The following is a 24223-nucleotide window of genomic DNA, read 5'->3' as shown; positions in this document are numbered from 1 at the left end:
ACAGAGGTAATATTCCCGGTGTTGAAACTTTGCCCAGGAGCCTCCAGTGAGATAAGCCATGGAAAGCTGCTAACTCAGACCACTGGTGGACGCTGGTGTTTTCTTGCTGAACACATGCCAGTTCTCTTTTCCTCCGTTTGCGACAGCTCAAAGCGCTATGTACTTGGGATCAGTGGAAGAAACCAGAAGAAGGAAACGAGGAAACACAGAAACTTTGGGGCTGGATGTGGCTGAGGGTCAGCTTCATGGGAACAGCCAAGGAACCTTCCATTCTCTGTTCCCACCAAGGGGTGGTCTGGTTCGAGTAATCCACTGGAGTGCACACCACCCCTTGCCCAGATGGTCTCCCAAACTGCGTGATGAGTGGCCCCGCAGACATGGCTTCTTGAAGGGTGACAGTGGTGATGTGAAAGATGATTCATGTCTGCGTTGGGCTCTTTCTGAGTCGCTGTGACTGGCAGAAAACACCACTGATCAATACCACATTTCCAGTTGTCATTAGAGTTTTTAATAGCTCGATGTTCTTTTGAAAGGCAGCATCAGGGGTGCATGTGTTTTTGGAGACAAAGAGATATGTGAAGAGGCCACCCTTTGAGTCTGGACTTGAGGATACCTTGGGTCCTCTGAGGGATTTATCTCCTTCCAGAAGCTGCATGTAGTTGCCTTGACACGAGATGGTTCCCCTGTCCTGCCGGGAGGTTGTGTCCCCCTGTTCTCCTGTGCAGTCGGGCTTTCCCTGGGGTATCATGAGCTTGGTCCCTGTGTCGTTCCCCAAATTCTACTCTTCTCCCCCTCATAATCACTGAGTTCTGACAACAATATCACTCGAATGTCGACTTGTTTCTTTATTTATCGTTAACATCTATAGCCCAAGCCAACTCTCTGGAGAGAGACCAACTACGGTGATCACCAGGCCTCCGGACAGCCAGAGTGAGCTGTTCAAATGGGATGTGACATGCGTCCCTCCTTACCGATGCCGAAAGCGGCTTCCCAATGCCCTCTGACCTCCCCACAAGGGCATGAGGGCCCTGCACGTCTTATGAAACCCATCTTACACCTCATCCCCTCTCCTTCTTATTCTAATTCCCTAACTCTTTTTTGTTGTTTGTTTCCAAAACACACCAAGACTTTGTATACTCATGGTCGTCATCTCTGACGCTCCCACAGCCTGGTCGACTGTGGCCCGAGCCCTGCGCGAGCCGGTTTCTTCATATTGTTCACATCTGGGCTTATGTGTCTCCCTCCCAGGGGCCTTCCCTGACAAGCTCATCTAAGGCACTGCTATTCCAATTGCCATCGTGCTCTAGTATTTCCTGTTATTTCTTTCCATAATCTGAGATGATGAGTGACCTGCCTTATCTATTTGTTTTAGTGTGTCTCCTCCACATGACCGGAAGCTCCCTGGTGACCTGGGTCTCGTTTACCACTCGTCCCCCACGCTGTGCCCGGCACCCAGGCGGCCTGGAGTAAACGTGTGCTGAAGGAATGAACGAGTGAGCGACGCACGCTGCCTCGCTAGGGAGGCTGGGAGGCCGCCGCCTTGTCCACGGGGTGGGGTAGGGGCCGTGAACACAGGAAGAACCTTGCCGCTCCCTGCTACCCTTCAGGGGCTGCCCGCCAGCGCCGGCCACAGCCCTGACTCAGCTCTGCTTAGGAGCCTCTCCAAGAACTGACTCGATGCTCTCCCTTCAGCCTCCCCTCCCACTCCGCCTCCCTGCTGCCTCCTCTGCAGACCAGGCTCTGGCTGCTCAGTGAACGCCCAGTAGGCTCCACCGCCCTGTGTGCTCTGAATTCCGTTTCTCATCCAGGACCGCGTGGTGTGACGCTGCCTCCAGAGAGCCTTTTCTGAGCCTGGAATCCATCTCTGTGGCTGTGTTGTGAGCCCCCTCTTTGAGCTTCCTGGGCCGTCGCCTAAAACCAGGGTCTCCAAAGCGGGGCGATGCAGGGCCTTCCTTGGGGCAATTGCACAATTAATTAGCGCATTAATTTCTAAATTCCTACCTTTGCATGCTTGACAATATGCATAAAATATTAGCATACCACTGCACATATGTTAATTTTAGAAGAGGAAATAGAAATGTGTATGGGGGAGTATGGTCAAGAAATTTATAAGTGTTCATGGTCAAAAAAGGTTGGAGACCACGATAACATAATACTCTTCACACAGCCCTGTATGTGCTGCTTCTTGTCTGTCGCTTCCAAGACCCCTTTTAAAGGAAGTCATGAGGGAAGGAATACCAAAGGTGGTGTTACCCAAAGGTGGTATAGGAGCCGGTTTTAGATGGTACTTCAAAGAAGGACACTGATACCTCTTGAGAGCTCACTGCCCTTTTCAATTCTCTTCCATTCTTTCTCTTCCACGCAGGAGAAAAATCTCAGCTGGGTGTCAGTATGTTTCTAACACCTCCGGGTAATGCTTGCTAGCTTCCCTTTTCAACAGAGAGATCAGGCTTCAGGTTCAAGACCTTGGAGAGGGCTTCTCATCCAGTCAGAAGCCAATAAATGGGCCTTATTTTCATTTCCCCTTTCTATTTGTGACAAGTAATGTTGGTTTTTCTCTGCTAAGTTTGCAAAATTCATTAAAACAGATTTATCTAAAGAGTGAGTAAATTTTTAAAATACTAACTAAGTTAAAATATATGAGTAATTGAATATGGCAACTCACTTACGTTGGGGAAACACTAGAGACGATAATCAATGCCACCTTTGAAATACGCAGACTTTGCTAGATTTCTAGCTCTGGCAAGGACTAAACCTGTGGTCACTGGTGAGTTATTCTCTGAATCTGACTGTAAAATGAGATCAAAAATACTTAGCTTTCAGAGGTTTTTTGAAGATTACTATTAGTGTATTTGAAGACATTTCCCAATGCCTACCTGATTGGTAATAGAGAGACGTCTGTGCAAGGAACGAAGGGTGACGACAAATGAAATAAATCTGAATCAATGCATCAGTAAACCTGGCTCCCCCCTCACAGCCCCATCCCTCTTTGCTGGGATGAGTCAGGCCCTGCAGCGTCCCATTCTCTCTTTCACTCTCTCTTTCGCGTTCCAGACCCAGCTGACAATTACCCAGGAGACTTGGGAAAACTAATGGCCCCTGCCTAGCCCCTTAACTCTCTCCTTTGGGGTGATGAGTGAGAGAGGAGAATGGAACGTGAGATCTGGACTTGTTTGTGGCTGCGCTGGAATCTTGTTAGAACTCTGCAGAACATGAGCGTCTCTAAATATAACTCCTGCCTGGGCAGTGGATGAGTTCCCCATACAAAGCAGTGCCTGAGACCAAAGGAGGTGACCACCATCTGGCCCAGGTCCTGTCTTATCTTTTCTCTAAGAAACATCATGTTCGTCATCCTGAAAACAAAGAGACACTTTGAAGGCATCGTGAACCAGGTCCTGAATGAGTGTTTCTGGAATCCACGCGTAGTCTCTGCAGATGGGATTTTAAAGGCCAACGTTCAGCCATGCCCCGGTCCAACACTCACAAACACAGCTGCTCCACTTACATTTCAAAATGAGAGCTATGTTTTTTAGAAGTCAAATCACCTAAAATTTTTTCAACGACAAATAAACACATGAACCTTCTCTCTCCACATCTTTTCTCATTTTTCAGTAGTTTAGCCCAATCTTCTTTCCATGACGCTTGGATCAGGAAAGGGTACAAGTGGAAGCTTCCAGACTTCTTAAGGCAGAGTTTTACTTCTGCTGGATTCTGTTAGTCAACACAAGTCAGAAGGACAGCTGACGTTCAAGGGAAGAGGACTCCTCCTCTTGACAGAACAAGTGGCATGTGTGCACAGGAATGGGGGGAATTGTTGGTACCTGTCCATGTAGACAGTCTAGTGCATGTGCACACACACACACACACACACACACAAAATCCAAGTCATGAAATGTAGGACTCACTCCTGCTAACACACGTCAAGATGAGCATCAGTCATCGCTAGTTTCTGCCATGGGATGCCCATGGAGTGTCCACTGGATCCCCAGGCGTGAAGCCCTCAGGTCCTTCCACTTTGTTTTCATCTTCATTTCCACCGGAGGGAAATGCGAGACAAAAGGGCTAGAGGTGCAAAAGACTACTGTGCTTTTGTGGGACCACTCTGGCGGGAGCTGACAGCTGTTTTAGACTATAAGGCAACGTTGTGAGGTGTCCTGTGATGACCCGCTCTCAGTCCATCTTTTCCGGCCACTCAACCTTTGCCCAGACCATTCCTCATGCATGACTGACTTGCCTTGGGCACAAGACCATGTCTTCTCTCTTCTCTAATTAGCAGATCAAGGTCCACGTACTTCATGCCCCCTCAACATGATTCTCCTGATGAAAACAAGTCAAACAGTCTTGATTCTTCTTTATTCTGAGAGATGTTAGAGGATGGACGGGAGTTGGCTAGATGGTAGGGCAGACCGTGAAAGGAGAGGAGGCAGACTATAAGTCAGCTCTAGAAAAGAGAATGGCTGCATGGTTGTCTGGTCTCACCTCAGAGAGAGACTTCCGTGGGGTTACGGGGTGAGATGAAATGGGCCTCATAAGGAAAAAGGATATGCACACATATCCTATCTGCAGAGGATAAATGTTGAAAAAGCATTTGAGAATAAGGTCACAGCATAAAGGAAATGTTTACGTTTGGAGATTTATATTTGACTGAACTTGTTTCTGGCAAAGAAGATAAATACTAAAATGACTGTAACAAATTTCAGTGTCCTCAGTGATGGTTTTCCCTTATTACCATCCCAAGGCTGCTGCACCTGTCAGAAGGTAGCCAACTCTATTTAACCGAAGGGAGAGAATTTTCTGTTTAGGTCAATATATGCATAATTTCATTCACCAAATTTAAACAGAACCATTATTTTAAAAACACTGTACCTCAGAGAGTACAGTACATCTACACTTGCAGAAACCAGTATAAACTCCCAACACTGGAAGCAGTTGTCATGAAGTGAAAAACCTCTCTTCAAAAGTTAACTCTGATCAATGAAATCAAAAGTTGTTTCTTTGAAAAGATCAACAAAATTTACATACCTTTAGCTAGACTAACCAAGAACAAAAGAGCGAAGTCTCAAATTACTAAAATCAAAAACAAAAGCACTGCCAACTTTACAGAAATAAAAGGGATTGTAAGACAATACTATGAACAGTCACATGCCAATAAACAAAATAACCTAGATGAAATGAACACATTCCTGGAAATACACAAACTACTAAGACTCAAGAAGAAAAAGAAAGATACTGAGTCAGTAATTAAACAAAATAAACTTCCAACAAAGAAAACCCAGGACAAAGTGGCTTCATTAGTGAATTCTTCCAAATATTTAAAGAAGAATTAACACCAATCCTTCTCAAACTCTTCCAAAAAATAGAAAAAGAGGGAACACTTTCTAACGCCAAATGAAATCACATGGAAAAAAATAAAGCTATATACCAGTATCACCTGCAAATACAGATGCAAAAATTCTCAACAAAATACTAGCAAACTGAGTCCAGCAGCATCATTAAAGGACTGTACATCAATACCAAGTGGTAGTTATCCAAGGAATGCAAGGTTGGTCAAAATAAATCAATGTAATATACTGTATTGATAGAATAAAGGGGAGAAAGCCACAAGATCATATTAATAAACGTTGAAAGAGAATTTGACAAACTCCAACATCTTTCATGATAAAAACACACAACAAACGAGGAATAGAAATGAAGTTCCTCAACCTGATAAACAGCATATATGAAACTAGTTACTCTAAGCATTTTTAAATAAAATGAAAAAAAAATCAGACATCCTGACTTTCTTAATTGTATTTGAAATAACTACTTAATTGATGATAATAAATTTCTATAGATATATGGAGTTAAAAATTAACCATTTTGTAATTCCTAATGAAATTAAAAGAGCATATATGAAAAACTCACAGCTAACAATATACTCAATGGTGAAAGACTGGACACTTTCTAAGATTAGGAACAAGATAAAAGTGTCTATTCTCACCACTTCTCCTCAACATTGTACTGGAAGTTCTAGCCGGGGCAATCATAAGAATGAATGAAAGAATAAATAAATAAACAAATGGCAACCAAACTGAAACAAAGGAGTAGAACTATCTCTATTCACAGATGACATAATCTTATATACAGAAAAGCCTGAAGAATCCACAAAAATGCTATTAAAGCTAACAAACAAGCTCAGCAAAGTTGCAGATACAAGATCAGTAAACAAAAAGCAGTTCCTTTCCTATACGTTAGCAATGACAAATCAGAAATGAAATTAAAAACCAATTCCATTTACCAGAGGATGAAAAAGAATACTTAGTAACAGATTTAACCAAGAAAGGGTAAGATTTGTACACTGAAAACTATAAAACTTTGCTAAGAGAAATTAAAGAAAACCTAAGTAAATGAAAAGACATGCTGTGATCACAGATAAAAAGCCTTAAATTGTTAAGATGGTAACAGTCCCAAATTAACCTACAGGTTCAGTACAACCCTATCAAAATTACAACAGCCTCTTTTTTTTTTTTCTTTTTTTTACAGAAATGGACAAGCTGATGCTAAAATTCATAACGAAATGCAAAGGAACATGAATAGTCAAAATCTTGGAAAAGAAAAACAAAATTAGAAGACATACTTCTGATATCAAAACTTATTGAAAAATGATCAAAATCGAACTGTGTGATAGTGTCATAAAGAGACATATAGATCAACGGAATACAACTGAGTACAAAAATAAACCTATACATCTGTGGTCAATTGATTTCCAACAAGCTTACCAACACCATCAGTGGGAAGGAATAGTCTTTTCCACTAATAGTGCTGGGGCAAGTGGATATCCAAGTGCAAAAGAATTAAGCTGGACCCCCTACCTTATACCATATATAGAAAATTATCTCAAAGTGGGTCAAAAATCTAAAGGTAAGAGCTAAAACTATAAGAAGGAAATACAGGAGTAAATCTCTATGACTTGCATTAGGCTATGGTTCCTTAAATATGAAACCAAAAGCACAAGCAACAAAAGAAAAAACTAGATAAACTGTAATTCATCAAAATTTTAAAATCTGTGCATCAGAGGATACCATTAAGAAAGTGAAAAAGGTAAGTGTTATGTATTGAATGTTTGTGTCTTCCCAAAATTCATATGTTGAAACCCTACCCACTAAAAGCTTAGGTATTTGGAGGTGGGGGTTTTGGGTAGTAATTAGGATTAGATGAGGTCATAAGGGTGGAGCCCTCATGAATGGGATTCGTGCCCTTTGAGGGTCGTAAGAGACCTTGCTTCCTCTGCTCTGTTCTCCATCATGGGAAGACACAATGAGAAGGTGGCAGTCTGCAGTCTAGAAGAGGGTTCGCACCAGAACCCAAACATGCTGGCACCCTGATCTCAGAACTTCCAGCCTCTAGAGCTACACTATAAATTTCTGTTGTTTTTAAACCACCCAGTTTGTGGTACTTTATTACAACAGCCTAAAACCAACTAAGACAACAACCTGGAGAACTATAGTAAGTATCTGAAAATCACATATCTGACAAACGTCTAGAATTCAAAATCTATGAAGAAATCTTACAAGGCAATAAAATGACAAACCAGCCAATTAAAATATATGCAAAAAAACTGAGCAGACATTTCTCTAACGAAAATAAACCAATGCCCAAAAAACACATGAAAAGATGCTCAACATCACTACTCATTAGGAATACGTAAATCAAACCCATAATTTGATATCACTTCACACCTACTAGGATGGCTAAAATTTAAAAATAAGAAATACCAACGTTGGTGTAGGTACGGAGAAATTGGAAACCTCATTCATTGCTGATGGGAATATAACATGGTGTGAACACTGCAAAAAGTCATTTTGGCAGTTCCTTAAAAACTTAAACATAGAATTACCATATGACCCAGCAATTTTACTCCTAGGTATATACCCAAAAGAAACAGAAACATATATCCACAGAAAAGCTTGTAGAAAAATGTCCAAAGCAGCATTATTCATAACACCCAACAAGTAGAAACAATCCAAGTGTCCATCAACTAAGGAACTGATAAATAAAAGGTGGTATATACAAACAGTGGAATATTATTCAGTCATAAAAGGAAATGGAATACTGATATATGCTACAGCAGAGAAGAATCTTGAAAGCATTATGCTAGGTGAAAGAAGCCAAACACAAAAGGCCACAGAGCATACGAATCGATTTATAGTAAAGGCCCAGAACGGGCAAATCCATGGAGACATGAAGTCGTATAGTAGTTGCCAGTGGATGGGGGGAGGGGGATGGGGAAAACTGGGAGGTAAGGGATTTCTTCTTGGGGTGATGGAAACATTCTAGAATTAGCAGTGATGGTTGCACAACACTGTAAATATACTGCAAACCACTGGATTGTATACTTTAAGATGGCTAAAATGTTTTATTATAGAAATTATTTAGAAAGCAATAGTAAAAGAGAAACACAAATATCGTATGATATCGCTTATATGTGGAATCTAAAAAAATGGTACAAATGAACTTAGTTACAAAATAGAAATAGAGTCACAGATGTAGAAAACAGACTTATGGTTACCAAGGGGGAAAGGTGCGGGGGGAGGGATAAATTGGGAGATTGAGATTAACACACATACACTACTTTATATAAAATAGACAATAAGATAATAAGGCAATAGGTAATAAGGACCTACTGTACAGCACAGGGAGCTCTACTCAATACTTTGTAATGACCTATATGGGAAAAAATATAAAACGGAGTGGATATATGTATAACTGATTCACTTTGCTGTACAGCAGAAACTAACAAAACACTGTAAATCAACTATACTCCAGTAAAAACTAATCAAAGAAAAGAAAGAAAACAATAGTAAACTTTGATTTGGGAAGATGAACTGTCCCCTTTGCCACTTTGTTCTAGGTTATTCCTTTGCCTTAGCATCAGCTGCTCTACAACATCATTCTTGGCCAAGCCAGTTATTAAGACCCGCAGAAGGGGAGGTATACAGGTTTATATATGGTAGGTGCCCAGCCCAGGTCTAGTTCTTTCCTGGGTCATACCCTGCCTCATGAGTGACCTCTTTCCTCTTCCTAACACCTGTCCATCCCTCCATCAGCCAGGCCAGAGCTCTCTGCCTGAGCCGGTCCGGCTTGTGAGAAAGCCAGTTTGCAGGGGTACCAGTTCTCTATTGCCTTGGGCTGCTACTCTCCATCGCTCTCTGTATTTTTGCCTGTCTCTCGCTGCTCAACTGGAAGATGATACTCCAAAGAACACTTCCAACTAGCCCTTCTTAGAAATCATCACTTCCTGCCTCATCTCACCAAAGCTTTCCTTCCAGTGTCATGTTCCACTTCTGTTTCTTACTCTCCCATTATTCCCAAACCCCAGACTTTGCACTGACACGTGGCTGTCTTTCCAATCCGAAGCGAATGTTCCACTGACCCACGTTTACATACAACATGCCATGAGTACAGTAAGTCTCCTACATACAAACATTTATGTTGCAAACTTTTAAAGATTTGAACGTCTGTTTGCATGCCCAATCACATAAGTTAGTTCACATGTGTGGCGCACATCGTCACGCGCGTGCGTCCTCTACAAGTGGTTGTGCTTTGGTGTACGTTACTGTACAGTACTGTATAGAGTACGGCATCTTTATTTCAAGCCCAGGATGTCTGGAAGCAAGCGTAAAAGCAGTGGTGATATCGCTGGTACTATACTGTACTTTTCAAGGTATTGTACTGTAAGATTAAAAATGTTCTCTTTATTTTTTATGCTTGTTTTTTATGGATTATTTCTGTGAACAGTATTATAAATCTATTACAGCATAGTACTATATAGCCGACTGTGTTAGTTGGGCACCTAGGTTAACTTTGTTGGACTTAAGAACAAACTGGGGGACTTCCCTGGTGGCACAGTGGTTAAGGATCCGCCTGCCAAAGCAGGGAACACGGGTTTGAGCCCTGGTCCAGGAAGATCCCACATGCCGTGGAGCAACTAAGCCTGGGTCCGCATGCCTAGAGCCCGTGAGTCACAGCTACTGAGCCCGTGTGCTGCAACTACAGAAGCCCGTGCGCCTAGAGCCCATGCTCCGCAACAAGAGAAGCCACCACAGTAAGAAGCCTGCACACCGCAAAGGGTAGCCCCCGCTCACCGCAACTAGAGAAAGCTCGCGTGCAGCAACAAAGACCCAACACAGCCAAAAATAAATAAATAAATAAAATTAAAACAAACAAACAAAAAAACAAATTGGACTTACGAACGTGCTCTTGGAATGGAACTTGTTCGTATGTGGGGGACTTACTGTACAGTATGTAAACATGTGAGCGCTGACTCTGTGTCAGGCACTCTTTGCTTCACAAGAGTGCTTCCTTGAATCTTCAGGAAAACAACACAAGGTGGATACCGCTGCCTCCACTTTCTAGCTAAGAACACGGAGGTCAGGGAAGAAAGCAACTTGCCCGTGGATATGGGGCTGGAAAGAGGCTCAGTAATCAACACTGGGGGTGCCTGACTCAGGAGCCGATGCTCTTTCCTCTACACTGATATCTCGTGTTTTAAACACTGAGACCATCATTAAGCACCCTCCTATAACGCCACTTCAGAACCCATTCCTTGGGGAATGGCTGTCAATAGGCAAGGGATTTCTTTCTGGGGTGACGAGAATGTACTGGAATTAGTGGCAATGATTACAGAATTCTGTGAATACACTAAAATCCAGCGAATCGCACATTTTAAACAGTGCATTTTATGGTATGTGAATTACACCTTTTTTTATTTTTTGTTTTTAAAGAACCCGTTGGTATTGTTATCTCTAGCAGCTCAGCCCAGCCAGAGAGAAAACGTGAATAATTTATCACCTCTGATGGTTTCCCATCACACTCAGAAAACATCCGAATGACTTTCAGATGTTCGCAGAGGCTGTGGGGCTCCACCCCGACTGCCCACCACTCACCCTCCCGGAGCACATCTGCACGGGGCACCCTACCGCAGACACCTACACCTTCTCACCTCCCCCCACCAACCTCTCCAGAAGAACCGGATGATGATGTCCCTGGAAGTGGCCACGAGGAACCACGGATGGGAGGAACAAGCAGTCCACGTCCTCCCCTCCAGAGGAAGCATGATGAGATGGGCTCGGTGTGGCCCGGAGAAGGCAGGCGACTGAGCCCACCTGCCCGCTGGCAGTCAGGTCAAAGACACTGCCTTCCCTTCCCTTCTCATTCCCCCACTCCCCTTCCCAGGCCTTGTGGAATCACCTCTTAAACAGTTGTCTGCACTCACACCCTCGTGTCAGAGTTTTCTCCTGGAGAAACCAACCTCAGACAAGGCTTTCATGGAGGTAGTCACCGCCCGTCTCTCTGATGCCACCTCCCACCACTTGCCTCTCACCCGCCTCTGTCGCTCCCACACTGAACTCTTTTCCCAGCACATGAGGTTGACCCCCTGCAGGTCCTGTGCACTGGCACTCGGGTCTTCCTGCCGGGAAGCATCTGCTCCTTGCCCAGGCATCCATAGCTTCTTTTTCTTTTGTGGTCACAGCTCAAATGTCCCCCCTAAGACAGATCTTCCTTGAACTCTAAAATCGACCCCAATGCCCCATCCCATGGCCGGTCACACCCCCCGTCTTTCACTCCAAGGCATCTGTACACAGAAGGAGGTGCTGGAAGCTGTGATTGCCCCTCTGGGTCCAGTCCACCTGCCTCACCCTCTTCTGTGTGCAGGGAGGCTGATCTTTATGGACAACAGTGGGCTCCAGGGACCTCAGGCTACAAATCGGTTTTGGCCACCAGATGTTCTCGCAGGCAGTCGGTGGGGGGAAGGGTGTGGGTAGAGTATTGATTCCCGCCGTGTGCTCCCTGCCAGGGTCCTTGGTTCACCCTGAACCTGCCCACACCTACATAAATAGTACTTTATGAAATTCTCCTGAATTATTCACTTTGTGCCATCTGTTTTGTGATGTCTGTGTCTTGATGTGTGTGTGTGTGTGTGTGTGTGTGTGTGTGTGTCCTGTTATACATTCTCTAAAATCATTTTAATCTAGCTCTCCCTATAGGAAAGTAAACCTCATGTGAGGAGACATCCTGCCTGCCTTTTCCATGACTGTATCTGACTGTGTCCTCAGCGCCTAAAACCGCACTCAGCATAAAACAGGTGCCGGTAAATATTTTTTGAATGTATACATTCCATTTATTTGCAGGTATTTTACCAAGGGAAGCCTACGTATTGCTGATGGATCAGGTCACCTACATTTCTTTAAGTAACTTGTTTCGGGTCCCAGGCAACAAGGTTCTCTGAGTTCATGCTTATTTTCCTTAACCCCTTTGGCTGGGGGAGCTGCAACACAGGGTTACAAATGAGTTACTCTCTGGAATGGATTTAGCTGTCCCCTTCTGTTACAGGTTAATAAAATCTAGGAAATCACTTCTGAACAGCCAGAAGTACATCGTGGGAAAACGAGGAGACAGTTAAGAAACAAGGATTTGAGTTTTCAACATTTATGTTTGCTTTCACTCCTAATAAATATCTAAGTAAAACTGAATTTAATTTAACTTGATGATGATTTAAGTTTAATAGTCATCTGTTTATAGCGGTACTTTCCGCAAATTTTCAATTAAGAATCTTTGGCTCTTAACTAAAATACATTTAAAAGAAAACAACAAACACCTTTCTCCTTCTACCATAAATGTATAACTCCACATTCACTTATGTAATTGTTGTATGAAATCAATTTCAGTTGTATTTCCTTTGTAGAAAAACAGATGGGAAAGGACTCATTTGCATTTGGAATTGACTTGATAAGGTTTACAGAAAAAATGACAAATTGCGATAGGCAGAATAACGCCCCCCGCCCCCCAAAATGTCCACGTCCTGATGCCTAGAACACGTGACTCTGTTACTGTACATAGGAAATGGGAATGAAGGTTGCAGATGGAATTAAGCTTGCTAACCAGCCAACTCTAGAACAGAGAGGTTATCTTGGATTCTCCGGCTGGGCTCAGTATAACCACAAAGGACTTGCGAAGTGCAAGAAGGAAGCAGAATAGAGGGATATTATGTAAGAAGGACGACTCTACCCACTGTTGCTGGCTTTGAAGATGGAGGAAGGGTCACAAGCCAAAGAATGCAGGCGGCCTCTAGAAGCTAGAAAAGGCAAGGAGATAGATTCTCCCCTAGAACTTCCAAAGGAACACAACCATGCTCACACTCAGATTTTAGCCTAGTGAGACCCATGTCAAACTTCTGACATGCAGAACTGTAAGACAGCTAACTGGTGTTGTCTCAAGCCAAGTCAGTGGTAATGGGTTACTGCAACAACAGAAAACTAATGTAGAAACACAATCACGTTCTCCCTTTTAGAGGGGCAGCCAGAGCATCTCTCTTCTACATGAGGTATTTTAATTTTTGTGGGAAATTTCAAATCTGCAATCATAACTACAGAGTCATTTGGGTAGACTTTTGGCATTTTTTTTTTAACAAGTCTATAATACATTCCAAGTATTCCCATCAAAATGGGAGGTTCCCTTAAATTAAACCGGGTTAATCTTTCAATTCCCAGCTCTTTTGCAATAAGCAAAGGAGAAAAAAAATATCCAAGTGCCCAACAGTGTGCTGAGTATTACAATCATGTAGATGTGCCGCTCTTGCTTTTCCCACCCAGCACAGCTGGCGCGCCGCAGGACAAGGGGTTAATACCCGTGAAGAAGATCAGCCCTGGATTGCGAGAGAATTAGCAGCTCCCTAGAGCAGTGCGTTATTTTGAAAGCACATCTTCCTGCTTCTTGCTTTCCTCTTCCATGGTGTGAAGGGAACCTGGGTTTCCTGACACGTTCCAGCTAGTTCAGACGCTCCGAGAGAGCCAAATGACTCAGTCCCTGGACCACTACCAATGTTTTCGGGATTGAATCCTGCTCTTATTTTCTAAGGAACAATGTTTAACTGGCCTCTGTGGCACTGTGTCAACTGACATCACCCTTTAATTGCAGATATGTCACGTCAGACTACCACCAATACTGAGGGAAGCATCCCAAGACGAGTTAAGCAACACGACGGAGGCTGTAAGTGTGTTTTCCATATTCCTGGTCAAGGGGAAGGTATGGGCCACGAGGATATGTACGGTTCAAGCCCTCTCAAACTGACCGCAAAAATGCTCCAACAGGTCAAATCACATTTATCTATCAAGTACAGAGCAAGCCAGTGTGACAGTCTCTCTGAAGGGTACATTATTCTGCCCTCATGTATTTTAAGTAACTCCCATGAATCAGGTAGTACGTGAAACACACCAAGCTAAGTTCACACCAGAAGCATTATTTCCCCCTGTGATGACTATTGTATATGCAATGAATTATGGGACTCAAAATAAGCTATTGCTTAGGGAGTTTGAAAGTTAACATGTGCATGGAAGGTGATGAAATCATGAGCCCAGTGGCCTCTGAATTAGTGAGATCCTGTGAAGGAGATCCTACCCAAACTTGTTTTCAATACCAGATCAGGAGCGGATACAAAGAGAGCTGACCTGTGTATGGGTCCTTTATACAACTGTTCATCCACATGTGATCTCACACATAATCACTGGTTGGCTTCTAATAAGACCCTCAACGTCTCCTTGACACAAAAAACAAGAGCTGCCTTTACAGACTCGAGAAGGTAAAAGCCAGTGACCTCTTTCATACCTGTGAGAACTGAGACTGAGGACTCGCGGGAGGACCCTCACGAAGGCTCTTTAGTATTCCTGGGGAATGAAGCTGATCCACTGCAGCAGGCTTGATGAAGGTCTAGAGAAGAAAGCACAATGAAAAAGACGTTCACCATGTTATGCAGGTCTTTGGGTTTTCCTGAAAAGACAATATAGTTCTCTGGGTGATGGTTGCAGGTTTCCCCTTTTGATGGGTACATATGTAGAAGAATACGGGGCAGCAGCCAGCTCTAAGCAGAAAACTAAGATGGGGAAACCAAGAAACCAGAGTTTACAAAAAGGATGACGTGTAACTTGGGCTATGGTTAGAATCAGACAGCAAGATGGCAGGCCAGGGATTATCTAGTTAAGAGGGTTCTTCAAGATGTATACACTATGTGCTGAACTATCAATAATTTCATACAGACTCTTTGCTATGGGATTTCTTTTCTCAGTCCTATTCTGACGCCCATGTGTGAGCCATGTGAATTTTAAGGGTGCTATGGATTGAATGTCTATGCCCCCTTCCCTCTGCCCCCAAATATTCATACGTTGAAACCTTATCCCTAATGTGATAGTATCTGGTGGTGAGGCCTCCAGGAGGTGATTGGGTCATGAGGTTGGGACCTCATGAAAGAGATTAGTGCCCTTTTAAAGAAGACCCCCAGAGAGCTCCTTTGCCCCTTTCTGGTGAAAGCCAAGTAAGCAGGCTCTCATCAGACACCAAATCTGCTGCCTCCTTGATCTTGGACTTCTCACCTCCAGAACTGTAAGAAGTAACTGTTGTTTAGGCCACCCTATCCACGGTACTTTTGTTATAGCAGCCCCAGTGTACTAAGGCAAAGGGCATCGTCTTCTGTCCCTGGAATTTGACTGGAGAGCTCTCTCTGATTGCCTGGATGGCCTGCTCCAGTCAGGCTCTGCTCTGTTAATGAAAGACGAAGGGGGTCAGAAATAGATTAGGCATGGAGGGGGCAGGGACAACTGCCTGAATACAGTTGCAGAAGGAATAAGAGAACAGCAGGGATCACATAAAACATTCGCAACGGCAGCTTTAAAACAGACGAAGTTGGCTGTGTCAACGTCATTCTGTTTTCTGCTCACCACCTGGAGTAGGTACTTTCCTCATAGGTGAGACACTGACTAGGTACCTTGGACATCACATGCCAGGGAGCTTGCCGTTCTCTGTCTCCAACAGATAAACCACGGTCCCTTCATTGTAATAACACTCAGTTCCTGGCAAAGTACCAGGCACTTTCCATGTATTATTTCATGACGACTTCTCTGTCATGTTCTTTAAAAGAAGTCCCCAAAAAGTCCGAGGAATTTGGCCAACAATGTCTTGGATGTCCTGACGTTGTCTCTGTCTGCAAACATACTGGATTAAGGCTAACGTGTATATTGTTTAAGCTAAGGGTGGATTTGAAAAAGAGCTGGATATTCTAATGCCTGTGTTCAATACTTTGCCACTTAAGCTGACTGCAGATTCTCAGGCCAAAAGTAGATATCAAGGCTGACAGAACGCTCTCCACACAGTTCAAGTAAACTGGTGAAAAGAGGAATAATCATAATCCTTCCCAATTCAGTTGCGTTTAGTTTCATATAATCTTACTATCTCCCTTAAGCTTAGGCACGTTGCAGAGAGTTTTCAAAGTGTGGTCCTTGTGGAACTTACCAGGTCAAGGCCTTTGTGAGGTGAGGCTTCACGAATCTAAACTGCTAGCAACACCCCCAGGAACACCCACTCGCAGGACAGTTTTAAAACCACTGTCTTAAACTTGGGCATCCAGGGTCACTCCCTCCCCACTCCCTCCCTTTGTTTCTCCTTCTCTCTCTCCTGTTCTCTTCCTGTCCCATGACTGTCGATTCTTTCGTGCTTTCATCTCTTCTTCTTTTCTCCCATATTTTTCTGCCGAAGTTTACTTTTGTCCACGTGCCAGTGAGAATGGAGATACGGACAATTAAATCAAATGTAGGTAGGTAAGTAGGTAGGTTTAATTAAACGAAGAAAAAAGAAAGAATTCTTCAGACTTTTTCTCACGGAGAATAAGACATTTCTTTAGAAAACTTCCTTGGCAAGTAGGGGGGGATACAAGCTGAGGACCTCAGGGACCTGATTTGAACAGCAACGCTCTGCAGGGGGCAGAGAGAGGAATGTGTTTATTGCTTCTCAGCAGAGAAGGGGAGATAAGGGAGGATGAGGGGCAGGGAGGAGGAAGAGAACCAGTAAGATGGGGGGAGGGAGCTCACAAACCACAATGTGGCCACTCCCAGCACTTGCCCCAAGTGTAAATAAAATATACCCAAGTGCTCACGGAATCCATGTTAGTGGAGTTTCTCAGTCAACAATGAAAGCTGAATTCTGTATCTAGGTTGATCCCTGAGAGAACCAGAGAATCTAGGAAACCACGGAGGAGCACAAGGCGATGCACCCCGGGAACTCGGACACTTCTGGAAATCTTCGGGAGGGCTTGAGATTGCCGGGCACAAGCCATGCACTTGGAGTCTGAACTGAGTTTAAAGGTCTCTTAGGAAGACAGTAACCGTGTGAGTTATCAGATCAGGTCACCTTTGAGAGTTCAAAGGAGCACCTGAAAGATGTAGGGACAGGAGGCATATACCAGGGAAATGATCACCCCACCTAAAGAGGGTTCCGATATCTTGAATTCATGGCAAAGAGAGGACACATTGTGGAGCTCGCTCAGAAGGTTTCCCCTAAACTACACTCAGGCTGTTAGGGGGCAGAGGAGAAGGGAAAGAAATGTGACAGCAGCTGGAGGAGAAGCTCAGGAAATGAATTACAGACGCCTTTATGTCTGTGAGAAGATCAATTCTGGTGACCTTAGGTAACAGATGATGGTAGATTCAGTTTTATAGTAGATTCAGATAAATAACCAACACTGGTAAAAGAAATTTAAAAAAGAAATAAAGGAAAGAAGGCAGGCAGGAAAAAAGATGGAAGGGAGGAAGGGAGAGCAGGAGGGAGGGCGAGAGGGAGGGAGGAACGGGGAGAGGGAGGGAGGGAGGGAGAAAGTTAGTTTGAAGCTGTCTGTTCCACTAAGCGGCCTTTCTTAACGACTGATGGTAGAATTCAAAACACTGCCTTGAGCGATGCTTCACCGAACCTAGGGGTGGTTGACAAACAACGCCTGACTGCATGGCAGGCAACGTGGTGTCATGGAAAGCCTGCGCCCTGAGATCACAGAGACCTGCCCTGCAATCCCAGGGAAGCAAGATGAGGGCAAACCAGACTTGGCTGCACGGAAAAAGAGTCTCTCAGGGAGAGCTACGGTTTCCAATAATACCCTCTCCCTTTGTTTTCTATGACGCATCCATTAAAAAATCCAAAAAACCAAAACCAACTGTCTATTTACACTGTTACTGCATCTTGTAAAGATAACTGACAATATCAAAAATGTCCAAGACGTCCTTGGGATGGCTTGCCTTCCACTCTAAGTGATGTGGCACGTATAGATCTCAGTGTGCGGGCTGCAGTAGTTCCCAAGAAGTAGACAGTTATCCCCAAAGCGGCTGAAACTGAATCATGGCTTGTCCTTGTTGGTATCAGTGTGTTTCTGGTAAAGGGTATGAAACAGAAGACGACGGCTTAGTACGTATTCACCTTGTCTTGAGGGAGTCCCTGAGAAAACAGAACCTGGGCGAAGGCCACCCTAGACCATTATGCTGATAACCTATGAAAACACCTCTTGACTATTCAATGGCTCAGGCTTGGGGAACTGTCTGGTTGTCGGACAACTGCATCCTGATCACCCGTCTGGGGTTATGTGCGTGGGGGGTGGAAGGATGGGGATGAAGATGTGTACTCTTGAAGAGAATGGAGATCCCCATCGTCCACCACCTGGGATGCGGTCAACACTAGGACAGAGTTGGAAGGCTGCTCTTAAGCCTGGGTACATGTCAGGCGCTTTCCTTCCTCTGGGTCCCACGGGTAGTCAGGCATGGACCCTGGGACTGAGCCACTTGTGAGGTCGTTCCCTGGAGGGAGGAGCTGCCCTCCCGGCAGACAGAGGTGTGGGTGCATAAGGCCAGGCAGCACTGCGGAGGCCCCTGGAGGAAGGGGCTGCGCCTGGGGCTCTAAGTAGTGTCACATCCAATTGCAATTAATCAATTCATTTTTGGTTCCTTTACAGCCAAAACCACAGTCAAATCTTCCCCAAAACAAAACAAAACAAAGCGAGAGCAAGCAACAGCGATGACGGTAACGGAGGTCTCACTATGCGGAGAGGGGAGGGGGGCAGGACCCCTGAACTTGACCCCAGAGGTCAGCCTAGTGTGTCTTATCAGCATCTACCTGAGGAGGGTGAGCTGAGCTCTGGGGAAGCATAAGAGAAAGAAGCCTTAGGCGTGTCCAAGGCAGATGCTGGAGGCTTGGGTACCACTCCCTCCTGATACGCTGAAGAAGAGAGGGACCTGGCCTGGGGGCCGGGGGAGGGGTGCAGCCAGCAGGGGAGGCCCACCCGTGTCCACCCAGTGGCTCAGTGACCTCCTCCAGACCTCTAAGTTAGTGAAGCTAAGGCAACAGACACATCACAGCAACGACGATGCTATCAAACAAATGATACCGTACCAGTAAGACCGTGACTGCTCTCTTAAAACACCCCTGAAAGTCGAGCTGGTCCTCAAATCTTGAAAGACTATAAAATGCTTCTCCCCCTCCCCTCTGTCATCCTTCCGAGTTGACTGTTCCCTACGAATGAGTCATTCCAGTAGAAATGTTAACGTATCTGACATGTGTCAACATCACCCCGACAAAAGCCGCTGGACGGCTTTGCTGGCAGACGTGGCACGAAGCGCTGAAGCTGCGTGCGTCTGCCTTGGCCTGACACTGACGCAGCACGTTCAGAGCTGCTCACGCGTGGGAGCCTGACGTCAGTCCAGTGAAGGAGGCTTGCTCACCACCTACGTTCCTGCCTCTCTTCCTTTTAGCAAAAAGTGTGCTCTTGAGCGAGTTGGCCTTCTTTCTTTCTTAAACCAGAAATTTGTATGGAGACTGTACTACATGTACATACGGGCAGGATGAAAATAAAGCACCTGGAATAACATGCAAAATTGGTAGTACAGAGATGACACAATAATATATGTGAGGGGCTTCCCTGGTGGCGCAGCGGTTGAGAGTCCGCCTGCCGATAACCGTGGCTTTCTGATTTTTCAGTTTGCCCTTATGTAACAAGTACAAAAATGACACATAATGGCTTCGGTCATATGTGGGTACTGCTCATATATTAACTTTCCGTGAGACCCATTCTCTGGGGATGCTGACCCCTGAAAACCGTATTTCCCAGATTCCCCTGGGAACTGGCTTCTGGTTACTTTCGGTCACAAGAGGCACTGGTTGGAGTCTGGGAGCAGGAGATGAAGGGTAGCCAGGGTATTTCCTGCCCTCTCTCTGTGTCACCCTCAGCGTCTCCAGCTAAGCTTGTCTCTCCTCCATGGTTCCCACCCAGGAAGCCTCCACCATCCAAGCTGCTGTCACCCAGCTCCGGCTTTTGAGTTTGGATAAGACCACTTCCTTCTTTTGTCTCTCTAGCCCCAAGGGCAGTAGGAGACCCCAGCCGTTGCCCATCTCCGGTTGTCTCCGCAGACCCTGCTTGCCTTTTGGCAACACCTTCATACCCTGTAATACAAGGTCCCATATTGAATTTTTGCCATTGAGCTCCCAGCTCTGACTCTTCTTTCTGACTGGAGTGTGACTGATCCAGAACATTCTGAAGGGTAACGTGAAAGTGGGACTGGAATTTCAGCCTGCTGTTGTCTGACCTGTGCCTTTTCAGTTCGTTTCCTGTCGGTCCAAAGAACATTCTGAAAATCATAGATGTTGTTCCGTTCAAACTTTCAGGGTATGCAGTTTTTAATAGTATTGTTGGCATATGATTCTCCCTGTGAACAAAAACCAAATAAGACCCTGAGGGATTTACAGTCTGGAGGTTGTGGGTAGTTGAGGAGAAGTTTCCAAGACGATTCTGGACTTGGGTGGGGAGAAGTTTGTCCAAACCAAAAAAGACGGCACATCTTGGTGGGATAATCAGCTTCTCTCTGCGATGGCCATGTGCGCTCCATCCAGCTGAGCTATTTTGTGTCTCCTTTCACAAGACCAGCTCTGTGTCACTCCCGATTCACACGGGAGCTTGGCAAGATGCTTGTCTTACGGGTTCCCTTGTTCCTGAGACTTGTTACTTTTGAGAGAGAAGTTGGTCCCAGTCTGGAGGACTTCGCTAAGGGGAAGGTGAGGCCTGGCTTTTCCGGAACTTCAAGACAAGTTGTACCAAGGGGGAAACGGCTCCCAGGTCCAGGTGTGATCACACCGTGAGCACTGACGCACACAGGTGGTCTGCAGCTCTCGGAGGTGTGGTGAAGTCAAACCAAAGCAAGGCTCCACGGTGGAGACCTGAGTTTCCCAGGTGCTCACAGGAGCACATCCACAATGAGGCCACCTAAAACTTGGCCAAGAAAATCAGTGATGGGCGTACCTCATAAAACATTTAGGTTTGGGCTCACTTCAATTAAGCCTCTCAGAGCCTCAGGTGTTTGTCCAAAGCTTACCTGAGCCTGAACTCTTGGAACCAAGGGCGTTTGTTGAGACCTGCATGAACATGCTTGCCCACGAAAAGTCTGGTAACAAGAAGCCCTCACCCCCATCTCCACCCCAGTCCAAAAAGATCCCAGCCGACGACTACGAGAAGTAGCTTCCAAACACTTCTAAACTCTGAAAAGTTTGGATCTCACTTTAACCAGAGATGCCAAGTATCTGCTTTTTATTCGGGGGTGGGGTAGGGGGGGAGATCTCAAAAATTACCTTTCTGTCCCAGATGATGTTGTCACATAACATGGAATTAGAATGTCTCCGTTAGACAAATAATCAGTGAAGGGCACCGCACAAAATGTGGTTCTTTCTTTTCTAATCTGGGTTGAAAACTGTGGACCGGATTGAGTTAGATTTGGGGGTCAGTTCAGGCCAAATGGAGGTGGCTTCCTCTCACTTCCTATAGTCGTTAAAAGTCTTTATCTGATATATTTAATGACAACAATAACTGACATTAATGGAACTCGTACTCTACACCGGCCTCGTGCTGAGCATTTTATAAGGGATTATCTCATTTCATCCTCAAGGCTACTCTGTGGGCTGGGTGCTGACTGTCTACACTGCATAGACAAGAGAGAGAAGCTGTGGGAAGTTACATTACTTGCCTGAATTCACCAGTATCAAGTGGCAGGAATTGAACTCGTGTCTCTCCAGGCACAGAGCCCAAGCTCCTAAGCATTTTGCTGGATAAGTCTCGACTGAGATGCTTTTCATAAGCAAGAACAAAGCTAACATCTGAATACATGAAGCTGGTTCTGTTCATAAGAAAATGGGCATGAAACTGCTTTGAGAGTGGCAAAGCCTCACAGAGAGGTTAAGGTTTAATTATTACAAAGAAAGAAATTCTATGGTGTGGGAGGAACAGCAGAAAAGGGAGAGTGGGGAAGATACTGATGATGAAATAAAAAGAACCGTATCTTGGAAATGTATCAGTGTAATGATTCTGAATTTGTAAAACTTAAGTATTCAAGGATTGGAGGGGAGGAATATGGAGAAAAGGGGGAAAAGATTAATTTGTGGGGAGGTGTGAAAACAGGGACAGTTCTTTCTTTAATTTAGATTTCCATTAGATCATTTGTGCATATTAAAAAGACCCTATGAGTTCACAACGAGAACTGGGCAGTCAGGACTATTGTGTGGTTAACCACAGCCCTGCAGACACAGTCTTGGCATGTCAAGGTTCTGTCACTGAACAGTATTTGGAGGGAGCTCAGATTCTACATGGCAAATGTCTGTATTCTTTCGTAAGGCCACACTCTGAGATGTCGCCCTTACGAGAAGGAAAACCCTAGACTGGAAGAGGAGGAAGGAAGCAAACTTTGTGCCGTGACTTTAAAAAGGCTACAGGCTCCTCTGCGTGTTCTTAGAAATACGAGTTGCGATGGATCTCACACCTGAATGTGGGTAAGAATCACCTGGTGAGCCTTTAAGACTGCAGGTTCTTCAGATTCAGTCCTAGACACTGTGACTTAGAAGTCCAGTGAGGCCAGGGAATCTGTAACCCGTGCCCCATTTTAACAAACCCTTCAGGTGGTAGGGATGTCAGCGGCCGGCAGACCACAACGGGACAGAGGAATTCACAGCTCAAAGGAGAGGACTTTATGCCCTGATTTTCACGAATGTGGGAACTGGTATTTGTTGTATGTCAGTATTACTGAGTTCATTCTTAGAAAACCAGATTTTCACGTTGGTGCACAATGTGAATTTGGGGAAAGCCATATGCTTAGCTCTATGTGAGACCTTTTCTATATAGTCTCATTTCATACACAGAATAACCTTGTAAGATTAGGATTATTTTTCAGGTAAGGGAACTACAGATTAAGAAGGTTTAAGTATCTTGAGTGAGGTCATACAGCTAAGAAGTGTGGAGTCAGGATTCTAAATCAATATGTATTTGAGACCTTTTCTGTATACCATGTACCTTCTAAACCTGTCTTCAGGTGAAACTTATGATGCATCTACTGTGACTGGACAACAGCTATTCAGGGGAAAAGGTGGACATTATAAATGGAATGACCAAATTCACAGAGCCAATGCCAGGCTTTAGTGTACACTGGCCTTACCCAGGGAATTTCAGTCCTGAGGGTTGAGTCTTTTCTTAATGGAGTCCCATGGTTCAAAGCATCTGCTCTAGGGTCATCAAAGGAACCTTTCTACTGATGGAGTGCCTCTTACTACCCTTCCCCATGTGGGACTCAGTCAATGGCTACCGCTAATCAGCTGCCACGACAGAGGATAAGCTCAGTACATCCTGTAACCTGGTTTGATTTTGTCATGGTCATGAAAACGGCGGGGGCAGGGGCGAGCATAATCTTCTCTGCAATTCCAACTTTTCTCCTTTATATGTTAATAATATTCCATGTTATGATTATCGAAAGAGCACATCAACTTTTTCAGTGAATAGTTATTGAATTCTGTCTAAGGCTGTGTGCCAGGGAGGGAAGGGGATTTAGATTCCTGAACAAGACAAAGCCCTGCCCTTGGGAAGCTTATATGCTAGAGGACAGAGCACCAGTGACACACAGAAAATAAACAACTGAATACATAGGATGTCAGTGAACACCGGTGTGGAGAAGAATAACGCAGAGTAAGAAAGATAAGGAAGGGAGAGTGGCCTATATTGTACGTATTAACACTTACGAAAGTAGATACTTTGGAAAACTCTGAACACTAGGAAAGCATTATAAAACATCATCCAGAATCCTCCTCCTGATAGAAAGAACCACTGCTAACAGTTTGGTCTGTTTTCTTTCGGACCTTTTTCTCTCTTGAGTTGTGATCATATCCTATCGGCTTTCTTAGTGTAACCAGCATTTTTTTACTTAACAGGCCATAATCATTCTTCCATGTCATTAACATGATTTCATAGTTAAAGGTTTGCTAAGTGCCACTGCGGGAATGCGCTACCATTGATTTAGCTATTTCCTCTGTTGTTGGTCATGACGATTAGTTCCCATTTTTCCCCATTACAAACATC

The 24223-nt window shown here is 44.6% G+C and overlaps 1 protein-coding gene across 20 annotated transcripts in view; it reads right to left on the bottom strand.

The window, feature by feature from the left end:
- Positions 1-24223, bottom strand: part of LOC109550947 (transcription factor Maf) — a 591860-nt gene that overhangs the window by 483230 nt on the left and 84407 nt on the right. For all 20 annotated transcript variants that reach the window (XR_012328244.1, XR_012328245.1, XR_012328246.1 and 17 more), the window contains one exon: positions 14644-14745. The gene's annotated coding sequence lies outside the window, so the exon portion shown is untranslated. The remainder of the gene's footprint in view (positions 1-14643; positions 14746-24223) is intronic.

Source organism: Tursiops truncatus, chromosome 19 (assembly GCF_011762595.2).
Source record: "Tursiops truncatus isolate mTurTru1 chromosome 19, mTurTru1.mat.Y, whole genome shotgun sequence".
Taxonomy (NCBI): domain Eukaryota; kingdom Metazoa; phylum Chordata; class Mammalia; order Artiodactyla; family Delphinidae; genus Tursiops; species Tursiops truncatus.
Note: the sequence above shows the minus strand (reverse complement) of the source record. Positions and strands in the feature narration are given on the sequence as shown.